Consider the following 14,337-nt stretch of genomic DNA (forward strand, 5'->3'; position numbering starts at 1 on the left):
TTATACTTGATCTCTTGTAGTTTTCTAGAGTTGTGCCATTTCCCAGAGCTCCTGAAAGAACAGCCATTAATGGGAAAGTTCTTCCAACTTTCAGATGTTTTAAATTCCCCAAAATGAAGTTTATCAGGCTTACGGAATCTGAAAACAAATCATAAGTCTCTCTGAGCTGTTTATTCCCTTTTCTAGCTTTTTGCTGCCTGCTTCAATTGTGCATCATTTTTCTAGTGAAGACTGACAGCCAAGAAGGCATGCTGTGCTTCAGCTCTGTGGGCATCCTCTCACTATGAAAAGGCCAATATTTTTATTGTTTTTAACTATACATTAATGTATTCTAGGATGATTTCTTGTTACCTTTTACATTCTTTGCCTGGTAAGCTCTGCTTCACATTCCCCCTATGTATTAAAGCTCTTCTTTTACTACCATCTTTGGTAATCTCGTATAGCTTCCCCTAAAATGAAGTCAACGAAGAATTTTCATTTACACAACAGGGGTCTAATTAAATTTTCCGTCCCTCCTTTATACTGGGTTAGTTTGGTTTTGTGCTTTTGTCATTTCCTGAAGGAATTTTTAGCTGTCCAGAATTTCTTGAGGCTTATTTCATCCCTGTGAGTGCATTATCTACCAGTTCTCTGAGTATTTTACCCTTTTTTATCAAATTTACTATGCTAATTTTTTTTGTCCTTCTCAAAACCTGTGTTTCTAAGACCAGTTAATTTTTCAATTTTCAGCCCCAAATTACTCTCTATTTATCTCTTTGGTTTTTTTGTTTTTTTCTTGCTGGATAGAGCTGCATTTCAATCACTCAACTTTTCTCCATGTTCTGTAAAGAAAATCAAGAATTCTCAAAAGCAACTTTAAGGAGTGTACTGATCTCCCTTAATACTCAGCAGCTCACAGGATTCAGTGTCAAGCTGCTTATACAGTTTCTGCCGGCTTTGATAAATTCCTTGTGTCTGGAAGAATACCAAAGACCTGAAGCAAAATATGGTCTGTGGCCTTAAGGGTTTGACATCAGAGATCCTACGAGATACTTTAAACAATTATATCTTTTTTCTTTTTTTTTTCCATTTTAGCACAGCCATCTAATATGCTGTTCTTGTTTTTCCTCTGTGTATTTTTTTCATGTAATGGAATCCCAGAATGGTTTGGGTTTGAAAGGACCCCAAAGGTTATTTACTTCCAACTCTCCTGCTGTGGACAGAGGCAGCTCCCACTGGAGCAGTGTTTTCAAAGCTCCATCCAGCCTGCCCTAGGAATATTTCCAGGGATGGGGCACCCACAGCTTCTCTGGGTGCACTGTCCCAGTGCCTCACCACCCTTATAGGGAAGAATTTTTTCCTACTATGTAATCTAAACCTACTCACTTTTAGCTTAGGGCCATCCCTCCCTTGTCCAATCCCGACCAGCTTTTGGGAAAAGCTCCTCTCCAGCTTTGCTGTAAATCCTCTTTAGGCACTGGAAGGCTGCAGTGAGGTCTCCATGGAGCCTTCTCTTCTCCAGGCTGAGCAGCCCCAACTCTCTCAGCCTGCTTCCACAGCAGAGGTGCTCCATCCTCTGGTCCCTTCTGTGTCCACCACAGCAGCTCCCCTTTTCTGTGGGGAGGATCCCAGAGCTGGATGTAGCTTTGCAGGTGGGGACTCATGGAAGAGTAGAAGGGCAGAATCCCCTCCCTCAAGTGCTGCCCTGGATGCAGCCCAGGATGTTTTTTGGCTTTCAGGGCTGTGAGCACACACTGCCAGCTCATGTGAGGTCCTCATCAACCAACACCCCTAGACAGGGCTGCTCTCAATCCCTTCTGCCCCAGTCTGTTTGGAAAAACTCTGTATTACTGATTAATTGAAAACAGAGTAACACAGAAACATCTCTAAACCTATGCAGTCCCAAAGACAATTTCCAGACACATTTCCCACATATATTTTTCTAAGACAAGATCTTTTAACTTTCTTGATTTTTCTCGTGTACAGGCAAGTACCATCATAAACAGCCTTCAGTAGAATTGGGTCAGTGATGAGGACAGAAGTAATGAATTCTTTATCTCAGCATTTTATGGAAGCAACACCTTTTAAAATACATTTTTTCTCTTGACTTCTTTCATGCTATGTTGCTGACTGATTTAGGCAATGGAGCACTGTGGTCAATTGAATTTCCCAAAATCTAATATTAAAAGATGGAAGGGAAGGACCTTTGTGTCAGCAGAATAAACTGAGGAGTCTTCAGGAAGCACCAGTAATCCTCTCTAAGAAAAGCAGAAAAATTCATTTGTATTTTACTATTTTCTTCCAATGCTTGTTACTGACTTTGATTCATCAATGCTACAGCTTTTTTTTTTTCCTAATGAAGATGGGGTCTGCTCTAGATACTTTTGATTTGAATGGTAGAAATGTATAGTAGAGCCACATTTCTGTATTGATAAAGTTCTCCTATTAAAGAATATTTTTGTCTTGTACCAACAAAAAGAGAACCTAACATTTCTCAAGTGAAAATAAATTTGAGACAAGAATGAAAATAAGAAACAATTCTGTAGCAACTAGAGAAAGCTGCTTTATTCAGTTTCAACCTATTACTGAAGTTTTCTCACAATGCCTCCCTTCTAAATGCACTGATACTGTAATGCAGTTATAAGGGTCTGGTGTGCTTTTTTTTTTGGCTGTTGTTGTTGTTTTGTGGTAGGCCTTATTGTCTTCAGGGTTAGTTATGTCAGCACATCAATTGGTGTTGTGGAATGAATGGCTTCGTTTGTCCCTTCCTTTCTTGCAAAGCAGGGTCCAGGTTTGGTTCCTATTTCGTGTTGATGCTTAAAATGTGATACTATTTTAAAATAACAGCAATGACTGCGGTGAGTGTTTCTTCTTTGATGAAAAGAGAGGTGTAATAGGCTAGGACATGTACTTCCTGCAGGCACTGAAGCACAAATTTTCTGACACATCAGGGCTGCAGCGTTAGTGAAGCTTCATGCTAACAAAAAGCTTCCAGCAGATAATTTCTGCCTGTTACCCTGGTGCAGAGTGCAGGCACGTTCTGTGTCACTTCCTCAAATCCCTGTACAGCAGCTGGGAGTAAGGGAGCATTCGATGACTTTCATGGAGACTCCATCCTGGTGGAGTTCATCTTCCAGTTTCTAAGCCTGATATATTGGATGAGTTTGTAGACAGGCCTTCTAAGTCCTTTGAAAGAGAGAGAGTTGCACTGGAAGGATGCAGATGGAAGGATCCATCTCTCCAATCCCAAAACCAAGAAAATATCCTAGCTGTTGTATGAGTACTCTTGGTCCCTGCAGACAAGAACTGCATGAATGAGAAGTGTCCCTTTCCAAACAAAGACGAACAGAAGATTTATTTTCATTCTTAATGTGTACTTTGCTTATGCCAGTATTATTTCTGGTGCAAGGACATCCTATTTATACACATCTGTGCAGTGGCAACAAGGAATGCCTGGCAGTGGGAACTCTTGGAAAGGTTGTGCCTCGGGGAAGACTAATTCATACCAAACCTCTCTGAGACGTCCCTCAGCAGGGTGAGGCTCCACAGGGTCCCACAAACAATTAATTCTGGGTGACCCTGGGCTGTGAAAGGAAGGTTCCTCTTCTGTACCTTCCTCAGCAGAGCCCTGCTTCCCTTTTGGGCTGCTCTGGGAAGGGAGAAGTGGCAGCTTCAAGTGCTCTGCTGCTGAGTTTCTGTGAGTGCAGAGCCCGCCCTGGTGCCCCTTTGGCACGAAGGGAATGCAGCAGGGGCTGGTGCCTTTCCCTGCTCCTCTGCCTCCCTTCACCTGGGCCCCAGGACACTCCCTGGAGGGCCACTCCTGCTCTGGGCTGCAGGATTTGCTTCCAACGCCGTTCTCTGAGCGCAGAGGTGCCGTATTTGTGCGTGCCAAGGAATTACAGTTATGCAGTGCAGCAGATGCTTTATGGTAGTTCTGTAATTAGCACTCTGCACTATTATGCCAGAGGCAGAGATTTGATCTCTTGCTCTCTGAGCTGGCAGGGGATAGGAGCAGTGCTTAGGCAGTGTGCAAAACCCCAGATGGGCAGGGAAAAGGAATATTTTTCCATTGCTCTGCAGTGGCCCTTGCAGCTAATGATGATGGTGTTTTGTGCTCTTGTGCCTTTCATTTAAGGATCTGCGAGTGCTCTGCAGGCATTAAGCAAGACATTCTGTTCCCCAGTGGAACAGGCAGCCTGGGGAACAGGGGGATCTCTCCTTCAATTACCTCTGGGCCATAACACAGCAGCTGTCCAGCAAGGCACAGCAGAATCAGTCAATATTTTAGGATGGACAGTAAGCAATACAGCTTTCAATTAAAACCACAGGCAAAATCGTGGTAGGAAGAGCTCAGTGGAACTTGTCCTTAGCTGGAGCATTGGGCCAATGTATCTGTTTTGAGGGGAGATTGCTTGGTTCCTTAATCCAAACACACTTCTTCCATCAGCAGCAGCCCCTCCCAGCCCCTGACAGGATGATGGGTCTTTGGCTTAGTGATTCAGTGAGAAAAATGCCATTCCCTGCCTGGCCAGAGGCTCCACAGACTGGCAGTGGGAATTTCAAAAGAGCCAGACAAAGGATCTGACGCCCCACCGCTCAGAATTCCAGACTTGCATCAGCAAATATGGATTAACGCCCTTCTGCTGCAGCCACCTCATCAAGCTTCCAGCCCCATTTAGCAGCTCCTCAGTTTGCATTTTGTTGAGTTTTTGTTGGCTTCCTCCACTATTTCCTTCAAACTCTTTAGGCCTGTATTATACTTCTTATGCTCAGCTTAGGAGTTTTTCCAACTCGGATGTTCGGCAGCGTTTCTTTGGTAAATTTAGGAAACTCCAAGATGTTCATTAAACTCGCTGAGCTAAAAGATCTGTGTGAGGGTTTTTGATTTACCCTTTCTTTCATTTATCACCCTCTTCTCTCACCTATTATATGCCTGTCTTCATTTCTCTCCTTGGTTTTATTTGGTTTTCTGGCATAGATTATTTTATTGTTATTAGTTATACTCTTGTGCTTTAGCCATAGGTCAAAAATTAATTATCCAATTCTCTTTTTTTATCTGGGATCAATGCAGATAGATACATTTTATACCTGTCATGGTTTTTTTCTGTTATACAGATTTTGTGGCTGTGTTGATGTAGCCATTTGTGTTGTACTGTCTTGTGATTCAGGATTTTTAGGTTTTTTTTTATTTCTGCAGGACCTTTTTTTTTTATGCAACACTTGAATGTATGTCTGCACTTTTGTGTTTGTGTTACTGTGTGGTTACAGGTGCCAGTGTTGATTCTTTGTTGATCTCTGCTGTTCAACAAGTGCAGCAGCTGCAAGCAGGTTGGTATTTCCATCTCAAATGCTTGAAATCCAATACAAAGTGTAGATTGAAAAGCCACTGTATTATCATTTATTTAGCTAAGTTGTTGACTACTTCTCCAGAAACAATCAGCAATCAGAGGACGCTGCAGAATTTGAGTCTGGGAACTCTGAATGCTAAATGACAAATGCAGCCATTGAGCGCAGCACATCAGAATCAAATTACCACTGGCTACCACCAAATTTTCCTCCTGCGTGTCTAAAGCCTGGTGAGGTGATCCAAATGGTCCATGCTTGATTTGTTTTGATTATAATATGAACTAATATCAGGCTTACTGTCTTCTGAAATGGCCTTGTTGTCTTCAATGCAGAGCGATGGTGCTGTAGCGTTCCCTTCCTTTGGCGTCTCGCTTGCTAGCACTGTGGTCTGCTGGAAACAGCACACAGATGCTTTCTTTGCACATGGATGATTTGGGAATAACTCCATTGGAACCTCATGTCAGTTGTAGATCAGCAATTGTACCAACAGCAAAAGGTGCCTCTGCCAGGTTTCTCTGTAGGGAAATAAAAAAGAGCCTCTGTAACATTTTAACCTTTGCTTTCTGTAGTTTTCCAGTCATCTGGTGAAATCAGAGATATTACTGTGTCTCTTTCCATCTCTTCTGCGTGTTGTCATGAATGCATTTCTCAGTCAGGGAACATGACATGGTAAAATCACAATACCAATATATTTGTACTCCGTAGCTCTGATCTGAGCAATATTGGTACAATTGCCTGGCAAAGTTTTCCTGCCATATTTCAAGAAAATGTCTACACACTCCTCTGAAGGCAGCCAGCTTTCATTCTCTTGTCTACCTTTGCATGTTATTTTTCCTGCAAAGCCACAAAAGAGCAGCAAGTTCTGAAAGTGCTGCTTGAGATGCTGTGGTACAAAGCATGCACAAGACTGTGGCTATCCCATTAATTCTTTCTGCTATTTCCAGTTGAAATGTGACAATCTAATAAATATAAAATCTCCTACATGTTGATCCACCTCACACATTCAGTTCATGTTGCTCCCTGTGCAATGGGAAGGAAGTGGCTGTACTCAGAGCGCCTTTTCCCTTCCCTCATCACCACTCGTGGTGGTGAGCAGGCTGCACAGATCTGTGCCTCAGTGCTGTATCTGGTTGCCATGCATTGTTATGCACCACTCAAATACCTCTGCACAGAAGACACCCAGTTCAAATGTGGTTGCCGTGGATGGTGGATCACTTCCAAGAGAACACTCTTCCTGCTGTTGAATCTTTATCAATCCAGGAAAACTGCTGACGTTTCCTTCGGTGTCTGTTGTGGTTCTGTTGAAAAGGATAAGAACTGTAACTTTTGGGAGAAAGGTGTCCCCTGTGGTGCTGTGCTGTGAGGTTCTGATCCAGCTTTGCAGGGTCCTGGCACTGAGGCACGACATGTGATGGGCTGGGCTTGGTGAGCAGCAGCTCATCAGCCACCAACAGGGACCCGACCTGCAGGTGGGCTGGCTCCTTGCTCTGTTATTGTCCTAGAGATCAAGGAGATATTTTGGGTTTCTGCATCCGATATATAGATATCAAAGGCTCCCCTTGTCAATACTTTGATAATTTCAATATATTGATTTACATATTGATCAGGACTCTCGTGGGTTCCTCTGTGTGGGCCATGCTCCACGGGGAGAAACTGAGCTGTTTTGCTGCAGAGTGTAATTGCTATATAAATATATATGAGTTTAATGTTCCATTGCTGCTACCTTTGACATGCTGCAAAGAATACTACTGTAAATATTGCTGACTTTTAATGAAATAACTTCTTTCCCTAAGGCAGCATCACGAGCTAGATAAGTAAGGGTTAACAGCATAAACACAGTTTTATCCCTTCTTTCAAGTTACCCATGTATTTGATTTCTTTCCTGTTATTCTTTCATTTCCTTCCATGATTATTTATATCTGGCTGCGAAGCCAGAGCTTCAGTGTTCTGGGCATTGCACAAATACAGAACAAAGGCAGAGCCCCCGTGACAGAGGCTTTGCTTTTATTTCATCTGTTTGTTGTAGCCTCTCATGGAAAGCCTGCCTTTTGACAGCTCAAGACAAAGTGTGTGTGCACCTGGAAATTAAATGGAAACTTGTGTTCCTCCCACCCCCTATTTCAGCCCTCACCAAAGTAATTTGTTTTAACTTTGGCTATAAAGAGAACAAACTTTCTTGGCATTTTTCAAATTCAATTACACAAGATATGAAATTCTCCTGTTTGCTTTTAGAAGGAAATAATTAGGAGACATTTCTGTTTTCCACATGGATCTTAGTATTCTGCAAAGAAGATGACATTATACCTGGGTAAACAGCAAAGTAATTATCAAAACAAAGTCAAATAAAACAAAGGAGAATTTCCCTTGCTTTCAGAAACTCCTGGTACTTTGCAGCAGCATTTCATGTGTAACTGAATCTTTTCTTCACAGATTAATTTCTGTTGTTGTACATGTGGCTAAATATAGAATAATTGAAGTAGTTTTAAGAGTAGTAATTTATTTACAATAATTTTATTTTCCTTAATTCCCTTGTGATTGCATTGGGTTGAATTTTTGCTACAGCAGCCTGCTTGCAGAAAAATAGCTTTAATGATTTTTTGTTACGGAGCTTTATTTTACCTTGTGCTTTGTTCTTTGGAATTTGGCAACGACCGTTCCTCCTCTTCCTGAGGTCAGAGTGATTTGAGCTTCAGCGAGTTATTTAGAGAGATCTGATAAAGAAATTTCATCTCTGTGGGTGCTGGCCAGCGATGAGCAGAACCCTGGGTTTCAATAGAGACTAATCTCAACTCAGGAGGGAAAATTCGGGCGGGGAGAAGCAATCTGCTCTTCGGTGACAGATCGCTGACAATTTGCTTCCACTAGCCACCTCTCTCTTCCTGCCTAAACTGTCAGAGTGCCATGGAAGAAAAAGCCCTTTGTGCCTGTCTGCAGAAAGTGACTGTCATCACCATTATGAATGGTATTTTACATAGGGCTTGTAAAGATCAGCAATTACTTCATCCTTCCTGCCTCTCCTTTGTGCCGCTTTCTCTTCGCGCTGCGCCCAGCTGAGGTTCGGCCCAAAGCACATCTGCTTCCCTGCTGAGCGAGTCCCCCTCACTCTGCCTTCTACTCCAGCTCCTTCTTTCTGCTCATCTTCCCAAATCTGCAGGGGGGAACAGCTTTCCCTTCCATCCCAGTGGGCTGGATCCAAGATTTGTGTCTCTGTTTTTGACTTGGAGCCCTAACTCAGGCTGAGGTGAGGTTGTTGCTGCCCGTGGCTGCTTGAAGCCCCAGGAACTCCTGCTGGGATGGGAGAGATGATGGTGGGAGAAGTGACAATGGGCTCATTTGGGAGGGACCAAGGGATGGAAAAGCATGGGTGTGTTAAGGATGGGTGACACTGTGAGCAGCCACAGGGGCATAAAAGTTGGGTGGCACCCAAAGTGATGTTGAAGGAGCTTGAAAATTGTGGTTTCAAAATCTTTTGGTTTTTTCCTGGATTGAGAGGAGAATAAAATCATTCTTATAGTGGAAAACCTCAAAAAATCACAGAACTTTCAAAAGTTTTTAGGCTGGATGCTACACTGTGCATGCCTGAGCAGGGCCAGCAGCTTATGAAAATAAAACTGAGCTCTTTGTCTACTTTGGCTCAGATTTGGGCTTAAACTGTATCCTCTCTCAGGCACTAAAGTCTTATGAGTCAAACAGTGTGTTTAAGGGTCTAATTGGAGGGGTTGCTGTGGTGTGTAAGTGTTGCTGGAGCTCAATAAAGGTACCTACAGGGAAAAAGTGAGCTCTAGAATGAGCAAATTTATCTGGTGAGGTGTCCTGGCAGCTCTGGGAAATCAAATATTGGTGAATCCAAAATGAAGGGGCATGGTTTTGTTTAAAAACACAACAGCGTTTTGTTTCAGATCAAATTGCCTCCTTTCTTCCTTCCGTCCTGAAACAGAAAACATGAAACATTGACATAATAAAGATTTTGCTGCATAGAGCATCTGGGTTAGGCAGGACACTTTGATTTCCATTGAATAGGCTTGTCACCCTAAACTTCCCAGTCCCTGCTAGACAGTGAGTCAGACAAGGGAGGTGAATAGGGGTGACTGGGGGGTTTGATGACACAGCAGAGAGTAAAGATTGATGTGATGAGGGTACCTCTGGTGTGGGTGAAATGGGTGCTGAGATGACTTTGTGCAGACAAAGCTTGTTCTGAGAGGGATGTCTGTCCAAGATACACCAGGAACCTTTCTTTGACATAAGAAGGGACAGCCCATGAGAACAGCCAGGGAAGATTTTGGCTGCTCACATTTTCCAGTAGCTCTTTCCCACACTTACTCTAAAGCCTCGTGAATTTTAAGATAACGGCTTTTCTTGTTTTCAAGAAATCATTTAATTTGTGGATGTTGTGTTTTTTGGTTTTTTTAATTTTAAACTAAAGATAGCCAGTATACTTACTGGCTATCTTGATGGTTGATGGAGACCCTCTTAGTTACATGAAAAAATTGTTTCCCAGGTTCTGCGTATTACAAAGAGAAAGTATTAAAAGCTTGAATTATCATATGAATTTAATAAAAATCTTACAAATTAGGAAGCAGCACATTACAAACCCAGAGGACAGGAAATCCTTTGATTGCACCTTTGGGTGCAATTCCTAAGCTAAGAAAAGCAGGATCTTATCAGTCAGGCTGTTTACCTATGAGGATCAGGGTTTCACTGGTGCTTCATGTTTTTCTCCTATTACAGTAAACAGGTTTTGCATGATTTTTCCCTTATTTAAATTTCATCTTTTTATTCTTTCTATATTGTATTCATTCTGTGGTATTTATCTCATTTCCTTTTTAATTATTTGAACAATTGTCTTTCTAAATATTCTTCTTGTTTTAATTTCTTGGGAATCCTTTAATGTTGGTCCATGGTCTTTACTGGTTGTTTCCAAGGAGATAATTAGTTTCAGTCTCCCGCAAATTTTCTAGATTTTTCTTACTAATTTGTAATACAAACATAATTATTTTTAAAGTGTTTCGTGAGACTACTTACTTTTTTTTTAATTTGCAAAATAAAAATAAATTACTGTTCGCATTTATAAAGTGCCTTGACAACCTCTCTGAAGTGAGTGTGAATATATTGTGGAATCTGGAGGAGAAAAGAGGTCATCTTAAACACTCTCAGAGCTGGTAAATTTGTTTGCTAGAGCACAGCATCAAAACAAATTTCACTGTGTAGTGTTTTAAATAGAGAGAAGGACTCTAGAGCAGCAAAAAATATGATTTGCATGTACTTAGCATGTGAGGAAATTGTGGTGACACTCTTCAATCTAAAATAAGTTTTTGTTTTCTGTTCAGGGGCGCACAAGCCCTGGTGGTAAGAGAGGTGCTGCTGAATTAAATGTCAGTGCCCTCTGAGACACGAGCCTGAGGACACACCTGCACTGTCAAAAGGGTCACAAGGGGCTTCTGCACAAGTGAACTCCCAGGTTCCAGGAGGTGGGGAGTTGTGTGTGCACTGTCCAGTGCCCAGAGCAGCTTTGTGCCTGGGGCAATCATCAATGTCCACTGAGCCTGAGCTGATGTGTCCAGCCTGGCTCGTGCCCCTGGGGGTTGCTGCCACCAGCAGGTGACACCTCCAAGGTCTCCACACCACACCTTGCTGGGGTGTTCACAGGAGAAAGGTGTGCAGGTCCTGCAGGACTCTGCAGAGGGGCAGGAACTCATCCTCTGCCAGAAAGGATTTCTATTGCCATTTCTCAGTGCTTGGCATTTCCAGCACCTACAATCGCCCTCCTAAAGCAAGAAACACAGGATTTCCTCAGGGAATATCCACTGCAGGTCTAAAGCAAGTTGCAGCATTTTCATTCCCACTCAGCAAGTGATAAACCTAGAGTTCTTTGATTCCACTGGGTTTGGTTTTTATTATTTGTTTGTTGTTGGTTTGTTGGGTTTTTTTTTAGTTGACTCCATGATTTTGGGCAAAGCAGTGAGATCGCTATCCTGAGGTTTTAGCCCTGCAAAACTTAGAGGACAAAAAACAAGCTTCCTAAAGCTTGGGGGATTCTTCTTTTTGAGCAAAGTATGACTATTTTATGTTGTATCATACCATCTTGTAAGTTCTTACTGTTTACTGCAGTAGCACCAGGTCTCATGATATTTCAAATTCCTTTTTCTCTTAACATCCCAGACACACGGCTGTGTAAAAATTTCAACTTTAGCTGAAATAAGTTTCCAGCTCTTCTGATTGTCAGGAAAGAGAAACCTCAATAAAGTCTCTCCCTGAAGACTAACAGAAAAACTAGACAGAAGTAAAGAGGACCCAAACTCTGTTCCTTCTTGAAATCAGTAATACATTGGGAGTCTAAGCTGTGTGTGTGTGTCTGTGTGTCAGGTCTGGCAGCATTACAAACATCAACAGCAAGGTGGGACTGTAAATGTTAAGGATGTGCAGCCAGGCTGATAATTAGGGAGTTCTCAGCAATTTGTCTTCAATTCAGAGGAAACATTTCTTGATCAGAGAGTGTAACTGAGCAAAGTTCCAGGAAAGGGAAGCAACAGAAAGGATGTCGTTTCCCCCTCCTCTTCCTCTGCCTCTCTATCCCCTTGGCATATTGTGTCAGAGGTGTTAAATGCAATGTTTTCTCTCCTTTTTTAATGCAGCTTTTCATTCTTACAAGCAACTAGAAATCCATAAGCTTATTTTGCCTTCAGTATTTAATTTTTTTAATATGCTGAGCATTATTTTAAAACTGCATCTATGTGACCTGGGTAACCTTGCAAATAGTTAAAAAACAGTGAATCCTTATAGTGGGTGCCAAAGAAGTAGCTGTAGTAATGTTGGTTTCATAGCATTGCTTTTTGTTTTTCTTGTTGTTTTCCCCAACCCTCTGTCTGGACTAGATCTCACATGTTTTAGATGATAACTCAGAAAAATACCTCTGTCCTTGTATGTCCACTGGTATTTTCATGGTCAAGCTGTCAACATAATTGGAAAAATGGAGCCAATAACATTTTGATATTTAACAAAATAATGTTAAAAAAATAATAATTTCTTGCATACATCATTAAAAAGAAAAGGAGTATAAATGACTTTGAACATTGCCTTTAAAACATATTAAATTTAAGGGACCAATCCCCGTGTGGAATAAATTGAACATGTACCATTGAAATCAATGGAGCTACACAGATTTAAAGCAATTTGGTATCTGGCACTCTATTGGAAATGCTAGATTAAGTTGGAAAGACACGTACTTGAAAAAGCCCACCTTTTCACTTGGGAATCTATAATGATCCAAAAAAAGCCGAAATACTCCCCAGTATGTGATTTGCACAAACTCCAACCAACTCTGCTTTATATCTTTGCGCTGCTTTTACCTGGAAAGATATACTTCAAGTAGTTCTCAAAACGACTGAAGCAAATCTGACAATTTATCATAATTGAAAGTGTCTTAGGAAAATGTCTTGGAGGCTCAATTTCCTGCTGAGAAGGGGAATGTCACTGTTGTCACTGACCTGTGGCTGTAAGAGGCACATGATCAAGACTTATTAATTACAACATTAAATGCCAAATATATGAGACACCGCAGACATTTTATTGGATGTGGGAACTAATCAACTTGCTACTGGAGTAATTCAATTCCATGCAGGTTTATTATTCAAGCACTTTAAAGCTCAAGGAATGACAGCTGATATATATGGACGAAAACTAAGAGAGACAGCAATAGTTCCTTTTAATTGTATTTATTGTATTGGATAAAAGTGATATACAGCTTTCCTTTCTGGTCTTGAAGTGATTTGTCTTATGCTCAATTATCACTTAACTATCAATGACCAGGATGGAGGAAGAACAGCCATGCTGAAAACCACGGATTTCTGAGTGAGTGGGTTGCACAGGTGCCCTGCCAGCTTTAGGTTACCCAGCTCTGGTTCCCACAATTTTCCAGGGCTCAGCAGAGCAAGGAAGGAGGTGTGAGCTGAGGTGTGCCCTCAGTGCCATCACAGCCAGCAGCTGCCCATCCCCACGCTGGGCTCTCCAGGCAGGAGCTGAGCACTAAATGTTTAATTTAGCTCCTGGCCCCCTGGAAAAAGCGAGGGCGTGCTTTTGCCTCCCCGCACGCGGAGAGATTTCGGCAGCCGAACTCGCGTTTGGTTACCCAGGGATCAGCGCTGTGTGCTGATGGGACCAGTCAGCCAGGCGAGCTGGAGCCCTCCTGTCAGCTGAAACAGTGTTTTCCACAGGCTCTGTTTGCTTGTGGAGCGTGTGGGATTTGGGTAGGTACACAAAAGGAAAACCTGCTGAATTATGTACCTCTGCACGTACAGAGATCTCCTGTTTGTGGAGCACGGGTGACCGTCTCAGCAGGACAGGATTCTTGAGGGTAGATCTCTACTTTTTTCCCCCCTATGGAGATGTATTGCATGCCATATGTGAGAAACTGTGCAGCTTAGTGAAAATGGAGAGATGCTCGTGTTCTGGAAGGATGAGCTAGATGGAGTCCTCGCAGATGATGCATCTCCTTCAAATGGGAATAATATGACTTTATAATAGACTAAACCAGACAAAACTGATTCTTCCCCAGTCCTCAGGGACTGGATGGTTATGATTTGAATTCATTAAAAACGTTTCTTATTTGTACTTTAAGTTTGAAAGCAAAATGTGTCCTTGGCTCAGGAATGAATCTTAGCAGGAGAACATGCATTTACTTAGCCTCTGAGGCTGAAATTTTATGCAAAATTTGTTTTGTGCTTTAGTTTTGTTTTTGAAATGCAGACTTCATTTCTGTTTACCCTAAGTTCAGTCATTCATGATCATATTGACACAAGTACTAAAGCTATGGAAACGGAGAGAGTTTGGGGTCTTTTTTAATGTAACTTAAAAATACACTGCCGTTTTTCTATCTAGCATGGTAGTAGAAGGACTGAAGCTTTGTTTAAGGGTTTTTTTGGTGTGGGGTTTTTGGATTGGTGGTTTTTTGATTTTTTTTTTTTTTTTTGGTTGGCTGGGAATATTTTGTTTGCAAGGTTTTTTTGTTTGCTTTTT

Source organism: Fringilla coelebs (assembly GCF_963513975.1).
Source record: "Fringilla coelebs genome assembly, chromosome: 2".
NCBI lineage: Eukaryota > Metazoa > Chordata > Aves > Passeriformes > Fringillidae > Fringilla > Fringilla coelebs.